Source organism: Cricetulus griseus (assembly GCF_003668045.3).
Source record: "Cricetulus griseus strain 17A/GY chromosome 1 unlocalized genomic scaffold, alternate assembly CriGri-PICRH-1.0 chr1_0, whole genome shotgun sequence".
Classification (NCBI taxonomy): Eukaryota; Metazoa; Chordata; class Mammalia; order Rodentia; family Cricetidae; genus Cricetulus; species Cricetulus griseus.
In genome coordinates, this window is record NW_023276806.1 from 49,577,579 (window position 1) to 49,596,539 (window position 18,961).

Consider the following 18,961-nt stretch of genomic DNA (forward strand, 5'->3'; position numbering starts at 1 on the left):
ACATTGGTTTTGCAGTCTTCTGGGCTGCGACAGGGGTCTGCTAGCCATCCTCAGAACCTGCAGATTGGATTGAATTTCGGCCACTTTGATGGTCCTGTAATCGGCTCCCGGTTTTCCAATTTCCAGTCCCCTCCACCAGGCTGGGGGTTGAAAGGGACTTTAAAGACGCCTTTCCTTTGATAATGGCTCACGGTTACATATTTCCATAACAATTTTCTTTACCAGATCTGAATGTCTGATGTAGTCCCAGATGTTCTGGGGGGGGAAGCAGTCCCCTCTGTCCCAGGCTGCCAGACACTTGAAACAGGGGGACAGACACAGGGAGGCAAGCTAGTGGCAGGGAGACAGACCCTCCTTTAGCAGCAGCTCTCTGCTTTTGGCGTCTCCGGCCCCTCCTTCCAGCTCTTCCACAGGGAAGCCTACTGACACTTCTAAGGACACACACATCCTCTGCATATGGCTCTGGCACCACTGGGCCCAAGACACCCCTTTCCCACCAAAACTTACCTAACCTGGATCCCCTCCATGCTCTATACTTGGTGACAGTTGTGGAGCCGATCAACTTAATGTCATAGGAGGTCAAATTGGTTCCAGGTGTCACTCCTGGAGCACATGAACAGGCCCTTCTGCAGATCTTAGCGTCCCAAGGAGCATCCGGAGACGTTTTCTTCCTTCCCCAACATTTATTGAATGTCACTGTGGAAAGCACCGAGATGCATGGCAGAGTCAGCCATCCATCCCTCATCTCCAGCTCTTGATGCAGGCAGCATCTACACTCTTGGAGAAAGGAGGCAGGTATGCAGGCAAGGCTGAGTGAGTGTGAAGAATGCCGGAGAGACGACATGTCATAAAATGGATGCAGCATTTAAAGGCAGCATCTGGGAAAGCTTCATGAAGAACATAGCATTTGTTCTGGGACCAGGAGGACTCTCAGGGTCAGACTCTGAGATGATGGGGAAACTTTAGGCACAGTGTTACCCCTGCCAACATGGGGGATATCTTGAGGGCGCTTCTTATTCCCACAGCAGATCTGGCAACACTGGAACAAATTTCTCTCTTTTATTACATTCCACCCAACATTTGTGTTCAACACAGCCTAGACTGGGCATGTGATGGACTCTCGGGCATGGAAACAGAGAAGACAGGCCCCCACTGCTTGAACACTGTGGCATAGAGCATACTCTAAATAATTCCAGAATCTATTTGGGGCTGCTCCACAGAGAGAAGAAAAGCAGGCAGCCTCCTACCTCAGTCTCAGCCACACCCACCCCACTTGTGTGTACTGGCATTCCATGTGAAGCTTCCTTTGGAAGCAAGTTGGGAAGCTTGACTTAAAAAGGAAGACAGAATTTCCCTTGTTCATGGGAGTTTGAGTGTTATGAAAAATAGCTAAGGGGCTAATTAGCTAAATGCAAGTGTAAAGTGTATCAGAAGCTAGAGATTATGATTCAGTTCTAACCTAATTCTGGATGCTTGAACATCAATTAAATAACCCAGTGCTGAAGCTAGAGAGATGACTCAGTGGTTAAGAGCACTTGTTCTTTTTGCTGGGTCTGATTCCCAGAACTCATATGATGCCTCAAAATTGTCTTTAACTCTACCTCCAGGGGATCAAATACCCTTTAGTAGCCTCTGTGGGTACCAGGCACATAAGTGGTGTGCAGACATATTAGCAGGCAAAACACTCATACACATAAATAAATACACCTAAAACAAAAACAAGCAAAAGTCCCTTCTCTGCTTTCCTTGTCTCTCTGGCCTGTGGATAGAGCATGTATTAGGCTCCATTTTGCCAGGTTCTATGGTACAGCTTCCCACATCTAGCTTTCTTCCAGTCCCCAGCTAGTTGGGAATGGAGTTGCAGCTGTTTCTAGAATACACAGGGGCTCCCATCCTAATGATGGAAGACCAGGCCTTAAAGGCAGGGGCGACCAGCTCACTGAGCTATACTTAAACACATGGGTTGCAATACAAAACTTACCACTAGGGGGAAGAGCATAACACTGGGCTCCCCTCTACACTTTGGCCTTGGTCCCTGTACTTGCAGAATTTGTCCAGAGCAGAGGTTCTCAACCTGTGGGTCTCAACCCTAAAAGACCATTGGAAAACACAGATATTTTATATTACAATTCATAACAGTAACACAATCAAAGCTATGAAGTTGCAATGAAAATAGTTTTATGGTTGAGTTTCACCACAACACAATTGAATCACAGGGTCGAAAGTTCCCTTTTATTCAGGTTCACCAACCTCTCCCAGACCCCCTCCTATCCTATGTCACCTTTAGTTTTTGCTGCACTATAACTGCTTAGCCTCTACCCACAGTTTCACCGGTTTCTTCAGACGCAGGATCCTAAGCTGGATTCTGTCTTCCCAAAATGCCCTCATGTATACCTGGCATGTACACTGTGTGCTCTTTGCAGGTAAGACCCTTGAGGGAACAGGATGCTAGGGCCCAAAGCCCAGATCTCTCAAGAGAAGCCAAGTCATTCCCATCTCCTCACAATCCACCTATCCCAGATGCTACCTTTCTCCTGACCAAGGCTGGGGTCTGTCCACAGGTCTGCCTGTGCCCCCCTGCTCCCCAGCTTGAGAGTGGGTGACTGCTTAAGGATCTATTAGTTCCACTCTTCTGGGGTGAGGAAAATGTCACTTGAAGATTAAAAGTGTCTGTGTGCTTGTGAGTATAGGAGGAGGGTGCCAGCCCTCAGTACCCAGGCCCTATACCCAAGACAGGTACCTAGGTACCCACTGGGAGGTGTGGCAGTGTTATACTCAATCCCCACAGGGATACATGTCACTGGGGCCCCATGGGGTGGGTTGGGGAGGAAGGATCCCACCTAGGCTTTGAAGAGTATATCATCTCCAGGGATAGGTAAAGACATGTTGGTTCTTTCTCTGTGCCTCTTTCCAAGTGCCTGGCAGTGGCATTGCATTAATGCTGTGAAATGCATATAGTGGGTGGGTGGTGGGGACAGGACGGAAGTAAAAAGGCATTCAAGCAGGGTAGAACTGGGTAGTTGCATAACCAGGCTGCATCTCAGGTGACCCACCATCCTATTTTTGAACCAGAGAATCCTGGTCTGGGAGTTTCTCTGAGTATGATCAAATCTAAATGGTTTATCCCTCTAACTCTCCTCCCGCTTGGGAACAGGCTGTTCCTCCAGGACCTTCCCTCTCTGGCCCCCATGTTACCCATTTCTTTTTCTTCTCTGCCAAACTGGGTCTCCTCCAAGGTCTTCTGGACTGAACCTTGCCCCAGCCATGACCCCCCCAGCCATGACCCCCCAGCCTGACCTCCAGGGCTGCCCACTTCCCTTTCATTCAACCACCCCTGATAAGAAGACTAGAAACAGGTTTGCCCTTTCACCTCTGCATATCTCTCTGAGGAGCCTGCAGGTCCCCACATCCTGGGTCACATCCTGAGAGGCCCTGTGCCTCCCCCAGGTTGTGAGCCAGCAGCTTTGGGGGTGTGTGGGGGGAGCAGAGGCCACAGCCCTCAGGAGACAGGCAGCCCCCTTATCTTGGCTTAAGAAGGTCCTAGCTCTTGCTCCTAAGACACAAGAGCTGGCTAGACAGAACGGCAAGCTGGCTGATCCCTCCCCAGGTCTTTGACTGACGTTCTTGATGGAATTGGCCGGATGTTTCTCCTTCGTAAGAGACACAGCCTCCGGCAATACAGCTGTGCCTTCCTCAGCATGGCTGCGGCTGGAGGTACAAGAGCCCAGAACCTACACTTCCTACTTGTGGGATAACATCACTGGGCCAAAGGTCTCCAGAGAGGGGCTTCTATGAGGTCCTACAAGGGTCAGCATGACTCATATCTGATTACCTTTTTCGATGGTCCGCTGGGTTTCTGCTCGTTGGTGTCTGAAGACCTCACCATGGCATGCTCATCTGACTGACCCACAGTGCTGGGTGGATTACCTAGATCTCAGAGCTTGCTTGGGGTCTGGCTTTGGCCGAGGGCTGCCTGAGACAATGTCACACCAAAACCCATTCTGAAGACACTGTCCTCTAGAGTTAGAAGTGTGATCTGGTGCCACTTTTACTCCCAGGGTTCAGTGCAATCTTTGCTGATGTAGAGGCTTCCTCTCAAATTTGCATAGGAAGACATCAACAAGCATTTGAATTTGTGGTCTTGTAATAAGAAATGAACAGATAATTTTTCCCTTTGGTCAGCTCCCAGGGGTTAATTGGCCACAAAAGGGGGGCATCTGTGGTCTGAAGGAAGTAAGAAAGGGACAAAGGAAAGGAGATGAATCCCCCTAGACCCCAGGGAGGTTTGGGTGATTGTAAGCTATGCGTACAAGGATGAGCCCAGGGCTATGTTTTATTTCTGTTATCTTTTAGGGTCATGTTTTTCAGACTTTAATCACTTGAGTAGAACCTCTGTGGCTTTGGTTACATCTGAGTGTGCTTGTATTACTAACATTTTCCTTTAACCTGCTGTACACACACATACACATATATATCTTTGGGAGGAAATTTCATGTCCTTACTATAAATAGAACATGAGTAGCTCTTGCCATAAACAGAAAAGCTATAAAAGCAAATAGGATGACAATGTAGTAGTGTTACTCTGCTATGGCTAAGGCTGCCTGTACAGGTCGTTGAGTCTCAGGTTTGCTTCCTTTTCTTAACAGGAATGTTGGTGGGTGTTAGGGATCTCAACTTCCATTTGCCCCATTTTGGGGGACCTGATGCAGTTGTTATTTGGAGGGTACATTGTATTCGCACTGAGAATTGGAGGTATATGGATTAAAGATGCCATCTAAGATGCTCTTAAGTCCTCCTGGGAACTGGGTGGCTCACGGGTAAGTCCAATTACCTCCCCCCCCCCACTGTCCCTCTCAGTTAACTCCTGAACATGTCAGTACTTTGCTGCCAGACCCCTGCTTCACCGAAGCTGTAGTCTTCAGCATTCCTGGGGCAGGGGAGGTGGTATTGAGAGAGCTGCTGGAAACAAGGTAGGACAACAGGCAGGTATTCCAACAACAGTGCAAAGATCTTTTCCACTGGCCTTAGTGGAGCTGTGTGTTTTTTCCTGAGGGTTCTGAGATAGCCCCAAGCTTTAGCGTGGTCCAGTGTTCCAGCTGCCGTCTCTCTACCCCTGTCAATTCCCAAATGATATTCTCTCATTTCCCAGAGTCCTGAACCTACATTCCCAGAAGTCTGGTGATAGACCTAATGGACACCTCAAACATCACATACTCAAACAAGTAAAGTCTGTCTGAGCTTGCTAGTGTCTTAGATCCTCACAACAGCTGTCAGGCCAAAAGCCCACACAGCCTCTTTTGTTTCCTCACAGACCGCACTCAACACACTTGATAGCACCTTCTGGATATACCTGGAGTCCAGTGACTTCTACTGCTACCCTGGGACCTGGACCGCTGCAATGCCCTCCAGCTAGTCTCTTATTCTTCTCCATAAACCGAAGCCAGAGGGACCGTACAAAAGTTTAAAATGCATGTCACCACCCTTGGCCACAGCATCTCATAACACTCAGGGCAAATCAAAGCTCCTTCTGCAACCTGAGCCTCTACCTTACCAGTCTCTCTTCACACCCCTCTACCCAAGGCCTACGGGGATTCCAGTACTTGGGCCTCTCTATTGCTCTCACATCCTATCTGGCTTCAGGGCTTCTGCCCTGCTGTCCCTGCCGTCCAGTGCAGCCTCTACCCTGCCACATGACTCATGTCCCACTCTTTCCCTTTCTTAGAGTGAGGTCTCTGAAAAGACAGCCCTCCCCATCGTGTGCTGATCCCTTATCCTGTTTTATTTTGCCTCATAGCTCTTATTGCTATTGGCATTGTTTGTCTGAGAGTCAGTATTCCACTTTCACTTTGAAGGATCATTTCACAGGATACAGAATTCTAGGTATCTCATGTCAATGCTTCGAGTACTCGCTATTCTCAACCATCCGGTGTAATCCTTGTCTTTGTTCCTCTGAGTAAAACAATTGTGCTTTTTGGCATCATGCATGATTGGTTCTTTGTCTTGATTTTCTGAAGTCTCAATATGGGATGTTTTTTGTTTGGTTTGGCTTTCTTTAAAACATATTATCTATTTATTTGCTTTCTTGTTTACTGCCCCTGTCATGAGACTAAATCCATAAGGATGGGGACTTGGTCTATCTGCTTCCCACTGGCAGGAACATTCTTGGAAGCTAACAACATGTAATAATACTTTTACATAATTCATAAATTCTCAAATATAGAGCTTCTGGATGGTAAGTTTGTATAAGATGGTTAGGGGCTGGAGAGACGGCCCATGGTTAAGGCATATTCTCTGACCTCAGAAAACTAGGGGCTGGAGAGATGGCCAGCACTTAAGAAAGCATATTCTCTGACCTGAGTTTGGTTCCCAGCACCCATGTAGGGCAACTTCCAACTGCTTGTAACTCCATCTGCAGGAGATCTTAGAGACACCTCCCATTCACCATCACTTACCCTCACACAGACACTCATGTATATAATTAAGAAGAAAATAAATTGGGCACAGTGGTGCACATACCTTTAATCCCAGCACTCAGAAACCAGAGACAGGCAGACCTCTGTGAGTTCAGGCCAGCCTGGGCTACATAGTATGTTCCAGGACAGCTAGAGCTAAGGGGGAGAGGGAAAGAAAAGCTTTAAAAAAAAGTGGGAGGGGGGAAGAAGCAGTGTCATGCAATGTAATGAATATTATAAAATCAGGTTCCATTCTGCATAATTGAAGTTCCTTTGTTTTTATATGAAATTGTCAGCTGGACTGGGTTGGAATCATAATCACAGCACTGACTAACCATGTATGGTGACTGCCATAGTCATACGCTGTTTAGCAGGCTTCCCGTGTGCAATCTCACTTCTCACCAGAACTGCTTTTAGAGATGAGGAAATGCAGTCACAGAGAGACTAAGGCACTTGTGTGGAGTCACACAGAATGTAAAGGTCGACCTAGGATCTGAAATGTACCCTCCTTCTCTTTTCTGCTTCTGTTTATGTCTCATTGAGGAATGAACAAGGTACACAGACCTGACACATGGCTTCGTCCGTTTTCCTGGTGGACCCTTGGAGCCCTGGAGCTGGAGCCTGATCTCTCCCAGGCCTGGAGTTGGAGCCTGACCTGTGCCCCACAGGCTCCTTAGAGTTCTTTCCGTCAGCTGTCTTCAGAGTGGCCCTGGCTTAACCTCTATCACTGTAATACCCTCCTCCTCCTCTTCTTTTTTAAAGCGCTCAAATATCATTCTTTTGGTTGTTATTTAATGCCCTTTTTTGAGTAAATTAAAAAACAAGAAAACTAAAGCAGTTTTGCCATTTGTTAACACCACATTTGGGAACAGCAAGTTGGAATCCCTACCCAGACCCTGTCTGGTCTTTACATGGGCAGAGTGACTTTCCTTTTTATGGTGTGGAGGTACAGTCACTGGCCGCTGAGGTCTGCCCCAGATGCCCTGCCTGGTACCTGAAACTGCCCGGAGCCTTCTGGTACTCCCACTATTCCCACCTTTCTATATCCGGGTAAGCCACTCGCCACTCTCCTGCAGCCCTGTCCACATCACCGTGACCACACCACCATCTCTGCCCTGTAATCCAGGTCTGGCCACCTTCTATGGCTTTCTTGCAACAAGATTGGCCTTTCCCCACACCAAACAGGGCTTTTCCCAACCTCTGGCCTTCCTCTTGCTCCTGCTTGGGGCTGGATTGGGCCAATCCAGGACCAACCCCTTGGGATGTTACACCCTAAGGATGAGAACCCTCATCTGGAGGAAAGGCTGCTGTGCAGATGGACAACAGTCCATAGACACTTCTTTGCTCCTGAAGGCCCAGGATGCTCTGTAGCCCGGGCCATTCCATCCCCAGCCTCCCAATACAAAAACACTTCCCCTTGGAGAAGTGGAGGGGGCAGTAACAGTGAGACTATCTGAAGCCACCTTGTATTATTTGCCTACAGATTTCTCCAATTTTTCTCAAAGTCTTTGGAACACTCAGGAGCACCTGAGAGCCAAGGCAAGGCTAAATTTTGAGAAATGAAGCAGAGAAGACAGACGACAGGGGGGTTGGAGCAGGACTCAAATGCAGGGTGAGGACATAGAGCAAGCTGCACCAGAGCTAGTTGACAGCATCAGCCAGAGAAGACATGATCACTCTCCAGGTTAATAGCACAATGGCAGGGAGCCCCCAGCTTTCCTCTCTGAGATTGCGGGGGTGGGGGCGTGGGGTAACTGAATAACTCTGGGGATATGGACGGGGTCTTATAGCCCTTGGACAGTGATGCTCCTTTGTCTCCTATCATACAACCTTGCCTTGTTGGCCATAAGCTCCAAGGTTCTCCAGGGACTCGAGGAGAGACAAGATGGAAATTGAGGGTCCCAGGCCTCACGGTCAGGACCTCCTCAGATCTACAGCTCTCTTGCTTACTCCCATCCTGGCTAGTGCCCATTCAGAACTTCACAAACTCAACTCCACAGTCTTCAGCCTTCCTTGTTCCTGGTCTTGGGGCCCTTCCCTTGGTGTCAACAGCAATTTCCTGGCAGGCCTAGTGACAGGAGCCTGAGCTGGCCCAGGGGAAACTCAACGCCATGGTGTCAGCAACGGGTGTCTTTCAGTGTCTGGGGAATGGAGTTGATACTGTACAGAGCCTATGAAGGGCTGGAAGACTGCCACTGCCCCTCCCCCATGGCTACTCCATCATCCCACATTCTTTCTGCACCCAAGAGCCCTAGTGATAACCCCTTTCCATAACAGGACCAAGGGTGGAAAAGGCTACCCACACCTTAAAGCAGTGTGGATAGACAGTGTCCTGTCCTAGAAGTGGGTGTGAAGATGCTGCCCTGGGGCAGGTAGGATGGCCCCAGTCCCTTCCCTCTTCTGACACCTTCAGTGCAGACCCCATGGAAGGCCACAGTCAACCCTTCTGCCTCTGCTTTCCCTTGTTGGTAGGTGTATGGGCAAATTACCTTCTTGGGTGCCAGAAGGATCCAGGGGGTGGGTGAGCCCCCTTCTCTTCTCTGTACCCTCAGGCCAGCAGAGCTACTTTCCCAGGACTGGACTTTGAGGGTTGAGACTGCTTGTGACCATGTGTCATCTGTGGGCCTTCTTTTCTATGGCATCTGAATGTGTCATCCGTGCCTGAAACTGTGCCCAAATATTGGACAATCTCTATTCCCAGAGGATCATGACACAGTTGGGAAACCACACTGGAAAACTTGTATGAGAGAGGAAATTAAAGATTGCGATAGAGAAAACACTGACTTGGGGTGCAAATGTTCACCCTGCAAAAATGTGCCCAGAGCTTGAGCGAGTTGTCAACAGTATGCAGAATGGTGTGTTTAGCATCGATCAATTTCTTCAGTTCTGATTGCCTCTTCATGGGACAAGACGCAAGAAATACATGGGAATGCATACATTGTCATTTGAAATCATACAGCATGAACATATTCACCATGTCTCCTGGGTGTTGCCTGTGTCCCCACCCTTGGCTTAGGGCAGGGGCTAATTGGATTGACTGACCACAAGGGTGAGCTGACTCACCATAGGAGACAGAGAAATGAAGACTTAGCTAGGGGTTGGAATGGTGACCTGCGGGTTTGCTATGGATCTGTGTCCTGGCTAATGTCCACATTAGCGCTTTTCTTGTGGTCAGAGGAACTTTCTGCTGCAGTTACTGATAAACCTTCTGACCAATGGGCAAGCTGCCTCCTCATTAAGATTTTGAACAGGAGCATAACTATGTGCTCCGAGCTTGGGCCCCCTAAACTCAATTGCCCTATCAGATCCATGGGTTACCACTGCTGCTTGGGGATTTCTGGAGAGCATCTCCTAGTCGCCATCTCCCATTCTGAAGAAAAGAAAATGGAAGCCAAACAGGCAGCAGTTTGCTCCAGCCCTGCCCAGCTCTCTGAAGCTCTAGCCCCTCAGGCTTGCAATCCATATTTTGATGATGGAATTATGCAGTACTTGCAGCATGTGCTGTCCTGTGCCCCAGGCTGGGTAAGATAATATAATTGTTTCCAAACTTTGTGGGATTTATGGACCAATTAACAATTTTAATTGAAGGATGAATATAGGTGTGACAATTTTTCCTTTGCCAGGACTTCCTAGAATTCCTGCCATCATCATGCTATATAATAGGAAGCAGCATTTTAAATCATTAAAGGAGGATAGAACGTAAAACTTTAAGACAAAAGTGTAGCCACATGGACTTGCTGCTTGTTTCTTTCTGCTGCCAAAGCATCATTACCTTTACCATCATCTAAGCCCTCCCTTGGGTCTGCCCCCAAGAGCCCTATTCTCCCGGAAGGTGTGGTCAAGAATGTTAGAGTCAGGTTGGAGAAGGGGCAAATCCAGCCACACTCCTCACTCTAGGGTAGGACTGTGGGTAGTCCTTGCCCTTTACTCTCAAAGCCTGTCTCTTCTCTGCTTCTGATCCTTCCATACTCCCCTAGCCCCAGGCCCCCTCCCTCTTCCCTTATCTGCCAGGGATCTGACCTGCACATGCTCTCTGCTCCATATACTCCTAGGCCCAGATGGTACCACTGCCCAGCATGGCAGGCTTGTGCTGGGCTCTGGGAGCTCTGCCCAAATTGCCTGTTTCCATCTGGGTCTTTTTACTTATGCGCTTAGCCCAAGGGTACTTGGCTCCCAAGGAGGTGGGATATTAGCCAAACAACCTGAGCCTTGGGCACTTTGTGACAGCTTCTTCTCTCGCTGCCAGCATGACCTTGGACTGGTCTCTGGATCTCTCTGAGTCCCTTTGTTGGCTCATGGACTCAGGGTAGGAAGTATACAGTTGTGGCTCACGAGACTTCATCTTAAGACAGTGACAAATGTGGGCTGGGAAAACAGCTCAGTCAGTAAAATACTCTCCTTGCAAACATAAGAGCCTGACTTTGATTCTCAGAACTACCCCTCCCCCCACCAGACAGGATCTGGAACCTACTCTGTAGACCAGGCTGGCCTCAAACTCACAGATATCCACCTGTTTCTGCTTCCTGGTGCTAGGATTAAAGGAGTCACTATGTCCAGTTTTTTGTGGTTAGTGGTTTTTTGTTTTTGTTTTTAAGTCAGGCATAGTGGGCATCTCAATGCTGGGGAATTATAGATAAGAGACAGGTAGACCCTTGGGACTCACTGGCCAGCCAGCCTAACCTACTTGGTGAGTTCCAGGCTAGCAAGAGACCCCATCTCAAAACACCAAGGTGGATTGTACCTAGAGAATTGACCCCTAGTTGGGTGTGGTGATTCGGCACTCAGGAGGCAGAGGCAAGTGGATCTCTGTGAGTTCAAGGTCAGTCTATAGAGCAAGTCTAGGAAAGCCAGGGCTACATGGTTAGACACTGCCTCAAACAAAACAAAACAACAACAGCAAAACAACAACAAATGACTCTAGTTTACACACACACACACCCCAGAAAGAAAAGTTGATAAATATCTCACAGTTCCAGACCCAGAGACCTGAGCCTGGAGATGACATGTGGCCTCTGAGGTCATACAATAAACTTGGCAGGGTATGGAGCAGGGTCCAGGCTTCTCTCCTTTGGAGCTCTTCTTCCACATTGCCCCAAGCTCCAGGTCTTTATTCAATCTGACATATCTCCAGGGATGTAATTTTTCTTTCAGCCTCTTGCTTTTCCAGGCCCTTGTTTCCTCAATCTCTGTCTACTGTCTTCTGCACAGTGCATTTAATATAGCATTTTGCTACTTGAGTGGTGGCATGCCTGGGCACACAAATGTCTCAACACCATTTGCTTGGGTTCTATGGTAGCACTGGCAGGGATCCTCCTGCCACTGGGTAGTGAGTGAAGAATATTGACTTGCCCTCCCTCTGTTTCCCATCATCCCTCACTTTGGATGCTTGGAGGAAGGCCCTCTTTCAGGGGAGGGTACCTTCTGTTTCCTCTAGGCTCCAGGAAGCTCCGGAGAGCTTCACCTCCCCCCCCGCCCCCCCCCCCCCCGCAGGTTTTTCTGTCTCTTCTCCTGCCGGTTTCCCTGCCCCCTCACTCTAAGATGGGGATTGCAGGCAGTTCTGGCTCTGCCCAGTTCTCTTGTCTCAGGAAAAGTATCTCTTTCCTCCCTCCTTCCCATCCTTTTCATCCTCCTGGGCCCCGGGTCCTCTCCCTCTCCTCTTATCTGCCAGGGATCTGACCCACAGATGCTCTCTCCGCTCTGCGTGCTCCTGACCCCCGGATGGCATTGCCGCCCAACCTGCCTACCCCGGGGGCCAGCTCCAGCCTGCTCACTCGCCTTCCCTTTAGAAGCCCCCGTGTCTTGAAGCTGATTAAAACAAACACAGCTCATATTTTTGTTCTTAATCCAATCTGTGCTGTGGTAGGGTCTAGGAGGGAGGATAGGATGACAAAGAGAGACCAGGAGTTAGACAGACTTCTCAGTAGGCAAACAGATAGGGAGAGGGGCCATGGCTAGGTAATAAAGGTGGTGGATTTCCAAGATGGCCAGCTTCTTCCTCAACCTCCTGATTTGAGAAAAAAACAAACAAACAAACAAAAAAACTGGTAGTGGCTTTTTCCCCCCTCCCACCAGCAGGCCCCTTGCTGATATACAGCTCAACAAGTTCAAGGCTGGACTAGGACACAGTTGTGGACTAATCAAGCATCCTATCTGTATTCAACCAACCAACCCTAAAGCAGGAGAGGGAAACTTCAGAGGCTTTACACCCCCACCAGCACCCTTAGGAAGAGACTGGACTTTTAGCTTTTCCGAGTGTGTCTTTTTCTCTGTGTGTTTGCCCAATGTGTGTGCTTTCTCACCCCCAAGAAATGCCTTTTTTCAACTGCATATTTTGTCTGTGGTGCTTGGAATTTCTCTGCTGCTAATACCTGTTGTACTCCAGATCTTTCCTGCCTTTTAATTCTGGCAGAGAAAATGAACCCGACCCAGACTCCTAGACTGTATAATTTCAAGACCCCTAGACTCTATCAACAGAAGCACATTTTCCAGCCACGCTAGGAGATAAAGCCAGGTCCAGGCACAGGCCCAAAGTCCCCAACCGCCCTGGGGGCCATGGTGCCAGAACGCACTTGGGGCTGGGGTGGTTGTGGTGATGGGCCCCCTCCCCAGGCAGGACATCACTGCAGATCTCAGGAAGGGTGAGAGGACCAGTGGGTCAGAAGTTCTAGGGGCCTTCCCAGAAGGGGGGGGTGATAGATTCTTCAGGAAACAGGCAGTTGGGGGCAGGGCTCCCAATAGAGGCCTTTATTCTCTCCAGCTTAGAAACAAGACAGAATCTCTTGTCTCAGCAGAGTCCTTCCCATGACATCCCTCGTCAGCCCTTGGCCTCGGAGCTTCCCAGGAGCACACAGACCCAGACTCATTCTGTGGGCACCTTCTAACCCCACAGGCAAGTCTCCCAGACCTCTGCAAAACGCAGGCCTATTTTGCCTTTCTGTAATTCCTAACAGAGGGACCCTTTGCAGAGGGGAGGGAGTCTGTGCTTTGGAGGCCAAGTGACTAGGTTTTAATTTTGTGCTGGCCACTTGCTATCTGTGTGACTGAGGACCACTTGTTTAATCTCTGTGCACTCCAGTTTCATTATTTGCAAAGTGGGGACAGAGGTAGTACCTCCTTTATGGGGTTATTGTGAACGTATGTGTGCTTGGAGTAGAAGCACTAAGGAAAATGTTTGCACTCTACTACTGCACTGAGTATGCCATCTATATGACATAGCTTTTGGTATATTCTAGTTCTATATATTGCACCTGGAGGGAATGTTGGTTGCCATTGCTACTACTGAGGACAGGCAGGTAACTAGCCTATAATGGCTGGGTGGTGCTAAGCAAAACATGCCCATGCCTTGGGCCTCCAGATACGTGCTTGCAAAACAGGGAGAAACAGCTTCAGAGAATAGTTGTGGGTTTTAAACACCCCCCCCACACACATACAGCATGACATGTGTGCATGGGATCTTAACATTCTACAATTTCCTGTAAAAGAGACCAGAAGAGACAACCCTGCCTAAGAGAGGAGGGAAGATAGATCAGATCTATCTTAGAGATTCGAAAGATAGAGAATGTGGAGAAAGAAAAGTAAAATAATCCATAATGGATTCTGGTTCAGAAAAGAGAACAGGAATGAGATTAAGAGATGAAAAAGGAAAGGGGGAAAGAAAGGCTGCTAGGCAGGAGGGGGTGTGGTGTGGATGCTGGTGACCGGTGTGGTGTGGGTGCTGGTGACCGGTGTGGTGTAGATGCTGGTGACTGGTGTGGTGTGGGTGTTGGTGACCCAGTACTCTGGAGGCTGAGAAAGGAAGATTGCTTCTTTACGCATAGACTGGCCTTAACCTGTGACTTGCCACAAGAAGCCAGTGGCTGGTCATATAACTTGCCTAACACATGTAAGGCACTGGATCTGAACTACAACATAGGGTGGAGAGAGGCAGACCCAGGTTTTCTAGTTAGGGGCCAGGCAGGTAAAGAGCTAGGGAGTCAAGATGGGGGGATAGGACAGTGGGTGGAGGCTTCGCTGCTGTCTACTTTGGTGAGGACGTCTCCTTTGCTTCTGACTTTTCCTTCTTTCCCTGTCCCCAGGAACAGAAACACTCAGCCTGCTGAAATTCCAGCAGTGACAGTTTGACTGCCTGTCCACCTGTGACATGGCCTGAAGTACTTCTCAGATTAGGACCCTTGCTTTCCCTATAGAGATATTTTCTAGGACCCTTCCAGATGACTCACTGGCTAAACAACTGTTTGGTAAGTCCTACTGTGCTCCTACCTGAAGGGTAGTGTGATCCTAACAGGCTGACCAGGACATAGGATGGGTTGGTGCTCAGTCTGTGGTCATCATTGCCTCCCCGGCTGGAGAGGACTCTTCCTCTTTCTATGCCCCATGGTCATGTGGCCTGGGCTATGACTCTTCCCTCTTGAGATGCATCAGTAGGTCAGGGGAAGGAGGATTGGAAATGGCCCATAAAAAGCTTGGGCCCCCTGTAAACACAGAGCAGGGGCCTTTGAAAGCCCAAAGCACTTTTATGTGCTAGTTAAAGGGCCTTCCTGTTGTGTCGCCAGGATTTATGGGAAGGTGGGGGGGGGTAGGAGGCTGTGAGGCCAAGTGCAGCCTTCAACCACTGACACACTGACTTCCAAAGGAAAGAGAGGAAGGGAGGGCCTAGGAACTCCTTGGCTGTCACACTCCACTTCAAGCAGGGACTCGATGCCTTGAGATCCTGAACTAGCCTGTCACCCCCACCCCCCAGGTAGGGCAGTGATGCTACCCAAGGCAACAGGATGAATCCAGGTCAGTGGCATCCATAGCCAAGGGGAAGGAGGCCCAAGACACTGGCAGAGCTGGTAGGATAGAGTCAGAAGTGCTCAGAACTATGCAGAACTAAGACAATGCTTCACAGGAGACTGTTCCAAGGCCCTTGCCCACGCTCAGTGTCTTTGAAAGCCTGCATCAAAGCACTTCTGGAAGCATCTGCTCCATCACCATTCATGAGTAGGAGACTGTCAGTTTGCCTTCCTACAACATCCGATAGGAATGTGATATTTGTGAATTTAAACCTAAAACAAAAACCTCACGAAATCAACAAACTACTCCCCCTTGGAGCAGTGAGGCACACAATCTGATCTCTTTTTTTCCTGGCAGAGGTGGGTTTACCATGAGGGAACTGGGGAAAAAGTTCCTCCCTGACCTGTGTGGAAGGAGGAAGATGCTGGTCCTCGCTTTCCCACAGCACTCTGTGCTCACACAGTTAAGGACCCATTCATCGGAGCATCAGTTCATGACCCAGATCCTAGGTGCCTGTGAATAGGACTGAAGGAAGAAGCTGCCATTTGCTGTTGCTCTGGAGCTAGGCTTCAAGCTGGCGAATTCCCTATCTACTCTCTTCCATCTTCCTGCCTCCTTGAGTGTGAGACACTCTTCACTTCACTTAGCTGGTGGCAGTGGCATCATCACACTGTGTCTTCATCCCTGAGGCCCAGCTGGCCTATCACCCTCCTCTGCTTGTTCTGTTTGCTTCTGGACTCACTTCATCCTCTGTCCATCCTTCCAGGGAAGAAGCAACCATAGCCCCACTCAGGACCTGGGGTCCTCAGCTCTGTACGCAGGCAGAATATTGACCTCACTGTGATCCCTGTTCCTGGTCTCCCGGCCCGAGGTGGTCATGAGGCCTCAGGCCTCTGGCATTCTTCCCTGATGCTGCTGTTTTCTCCCTCTGCTCCTCTGTGACCCTATTGAGTTTCCTCAGGTCTGGCCAACCAAACACTGCCATATGGGGGAGAGTTACATTTCCTGTATATGTGTCAAAATATCTGAGCGGATGTGAAATAGATCAGACATGTATAAAAATAAACTTTTACAGGGTGACTGACTACTCCCCTCCTGGGGGAACCAGTGATTCACTTTTCATCTGGGGCCCAGAAACTTGGCTGGGGCCTTAGGGACCACTCTCCACAAGTGGTTCCCTATGGCCATCCTGCCTCACTTTTTTGGGCTTAGGGCCAGCTTCTTTCTTGATGGCATTCTCTCCAGGGTCCCCAGTTATGGAAACCCCTTCCCAACAAGCTGGCAATTAGCAAAGCACCTTCCTGGGCCCCAACCTCTTTTTTTCAGCTTCCCCCTTTCTCTAACAACCTATGACACTGTTACTCAGGGTTCTAGTCTGTGACCTGGAACAGCCAATCTCTGGAATTTTTACCATTCATGAGCCACTGGCTCCTGTCAGGTCAAGAACCTAGACTTGTTATAACTTTAATCTTGACCCAGAAAGGACCAGGAGGATCTCAGGGCTGGAAGAACCATGATCAACATACAAGCTCAGACAAGTCCCAGAGGCCAGTCGCTCCTTTCTATTTCCCCATAGGCATTCAGCTTGAGGAGATACTCTGCCTTCTCACCTGGGCACAGCCTGGCAGGAAAGGAACTTAGGGTTGTCTTATCTGACCCTTCCAGCTTGGTAAACCCAGGGTCATTGCTGCAGGTGCTCCCTTCTCAACTGAGCCTTACATTTGATGGACCCTTAGCCTCTGTTTAGCCAGGCCCTCCAATTCCCTGGCCACCTACCCCACTGCCAACCTCTCTTGTGTAGCTTGTATCTAGACCAATTGCAAATTCTAGAGATGAACTGAAGCCTGCAGTTGCTGAATCTTCGATCCTGGATCTGGATCTTATGTAGGAAGACAGACCCTAGTTCTATGGACATCTTCTTTGTCCTTGATTGTATGATACCACATTTTATAAAAGCTGCAAGATAGAACATTCCTGTCACTCAGGCTGATGACATAACCTTCAAAGGCACAGTCATTTTGGAGGTAAGGAAGCATTCATCCCACCCATTCAGGTTGCATGTTTCCACACAGCCTTGTGCAGGTTGGGTGCTTAGCCGGCATGTTCTTGTTCCCTTCTATGATTCCTTCAGCTTGTCCCAAGGCCCCTCCCAAACAAAGCCGTCTGATATTCCCACCCTATACCCACTGGTGTCAGTAGCTCCTTCTCCCTAGTAGGAGTTTAGGCATGGATGTGGCAGGCTTATGTGTCCCCCAAAAGGATGTACCTGACTGACCTCTTCCTGGCCCAGAACCCTCTTCAGTATGGGTCCTTATGTCTACATCCCAAGCATACTGACAAGCATGGACGGAGAATGACTAGCAGTAGTCTGTGAGAGGTGGGGGCTCAAGTCAGGATAAGGCTTTGTACCTGAGATTCAGTCCTGCATGCCCAGGCTTCACAACAGCTTGGCCATGCCGGCCAAGGAGCTGGCCAGGGAAGTCACTAGTGACATCTAGTGGCCACAGCTAGCTGTCACAAGGTGGGAGTTGTGTTTGGCTCTAGACCAGGCTACCAAGCTCCTCCAGCTGACTGGAGACAGGCTTCTAACTTTTCCAGGGTTCTGGGACAGCAGCATCGGACAGGACTAGGGTTGTTAGGTGTGAGAATGGAGGTCTGGACAGACACCATGCCTAGTTCATTGCCAACAAGATCTTGTCTTACCCCTGCGCTCTCCTACCTGGGCTCTTCTGAGCTCCTGGAGTCTTCCTCTTGCTCTGAGAGTTCCCTAAAGAGCTGCCTGTCTTAAACAGAGTTAGGCTTGTGGAGCCTCACAAGACTTCTCCTATGGAAGACAGCACAGGGTAGGCCTGAGGATGGATCTTGCCACAGGGTTGAGGACCTGCTATTAGTAGCACTGGACTCTCCTGGGTCTTATGAGGGCGGGGGGGGGGGGGGTTGAGCACACCAAGCTCGAGACATGCTTCTGAGTGGTAAGGCTCCCGGAGGTGGAGGCAGCAGGGAGTGCCTAGAACCAAAGACTGCAGGCTCTCAGGCCCCTTGGGATAAAGAACTTTCCGGATGGTTCCCACTTTCCCTGACAACCTTTCCCATGAACTTTTCCCACTCTTAAGGAGCGGGGAAGATGACGGCCTTCTCAGAGGAGCAGCCTTCCAGAGTGTTTGTTGTACTTCACAGGAACTTCTTTCCCCTTCCCTTCTTTTCTCTCTCTATTCCCTTCCCTGCTGTTGCTCCCTGGCCCACTCTGTGGCTCTCCCTTGCTAGGTATTTCCCCTTCTGACTTTCTTATGCCTGTCCTCCTTTCTGCTTCTGGCTGTTTCCAGGTCTTCTTGCTTTGACTCCTGGTTGCTGCCTCATCCCTGGCACTCCCTACAATGCCAGGCAGACACCATTCAAGTACAATAACAGCACTTTGTGTGTGTGGGGTCAGGGGGACAGAGATTACCTCCCTGATAAACCTTTGCACTGCATCAGAGAGGAGGCAGCATTGAGGTCCCTGTGCTCTGCAGTGTAGGAGAATTTATTTTGGACCACCATCCAGGTCCCAATAAAGACAAGGAAAGTTAACATTAGCTATGAAAGCTCAGCCTTATCTTATGCCTGTCCCACTAACTTTTAAAACTTAAATTAACCGGTTTTTCTTTATCTATGTTGTGCCTCAGGGCTTCTTACTTTTTTTTCATTCTGTATGTCCTACTCCATGTCTGTCTGTCTTCTGACTAGCTGGATGGCCT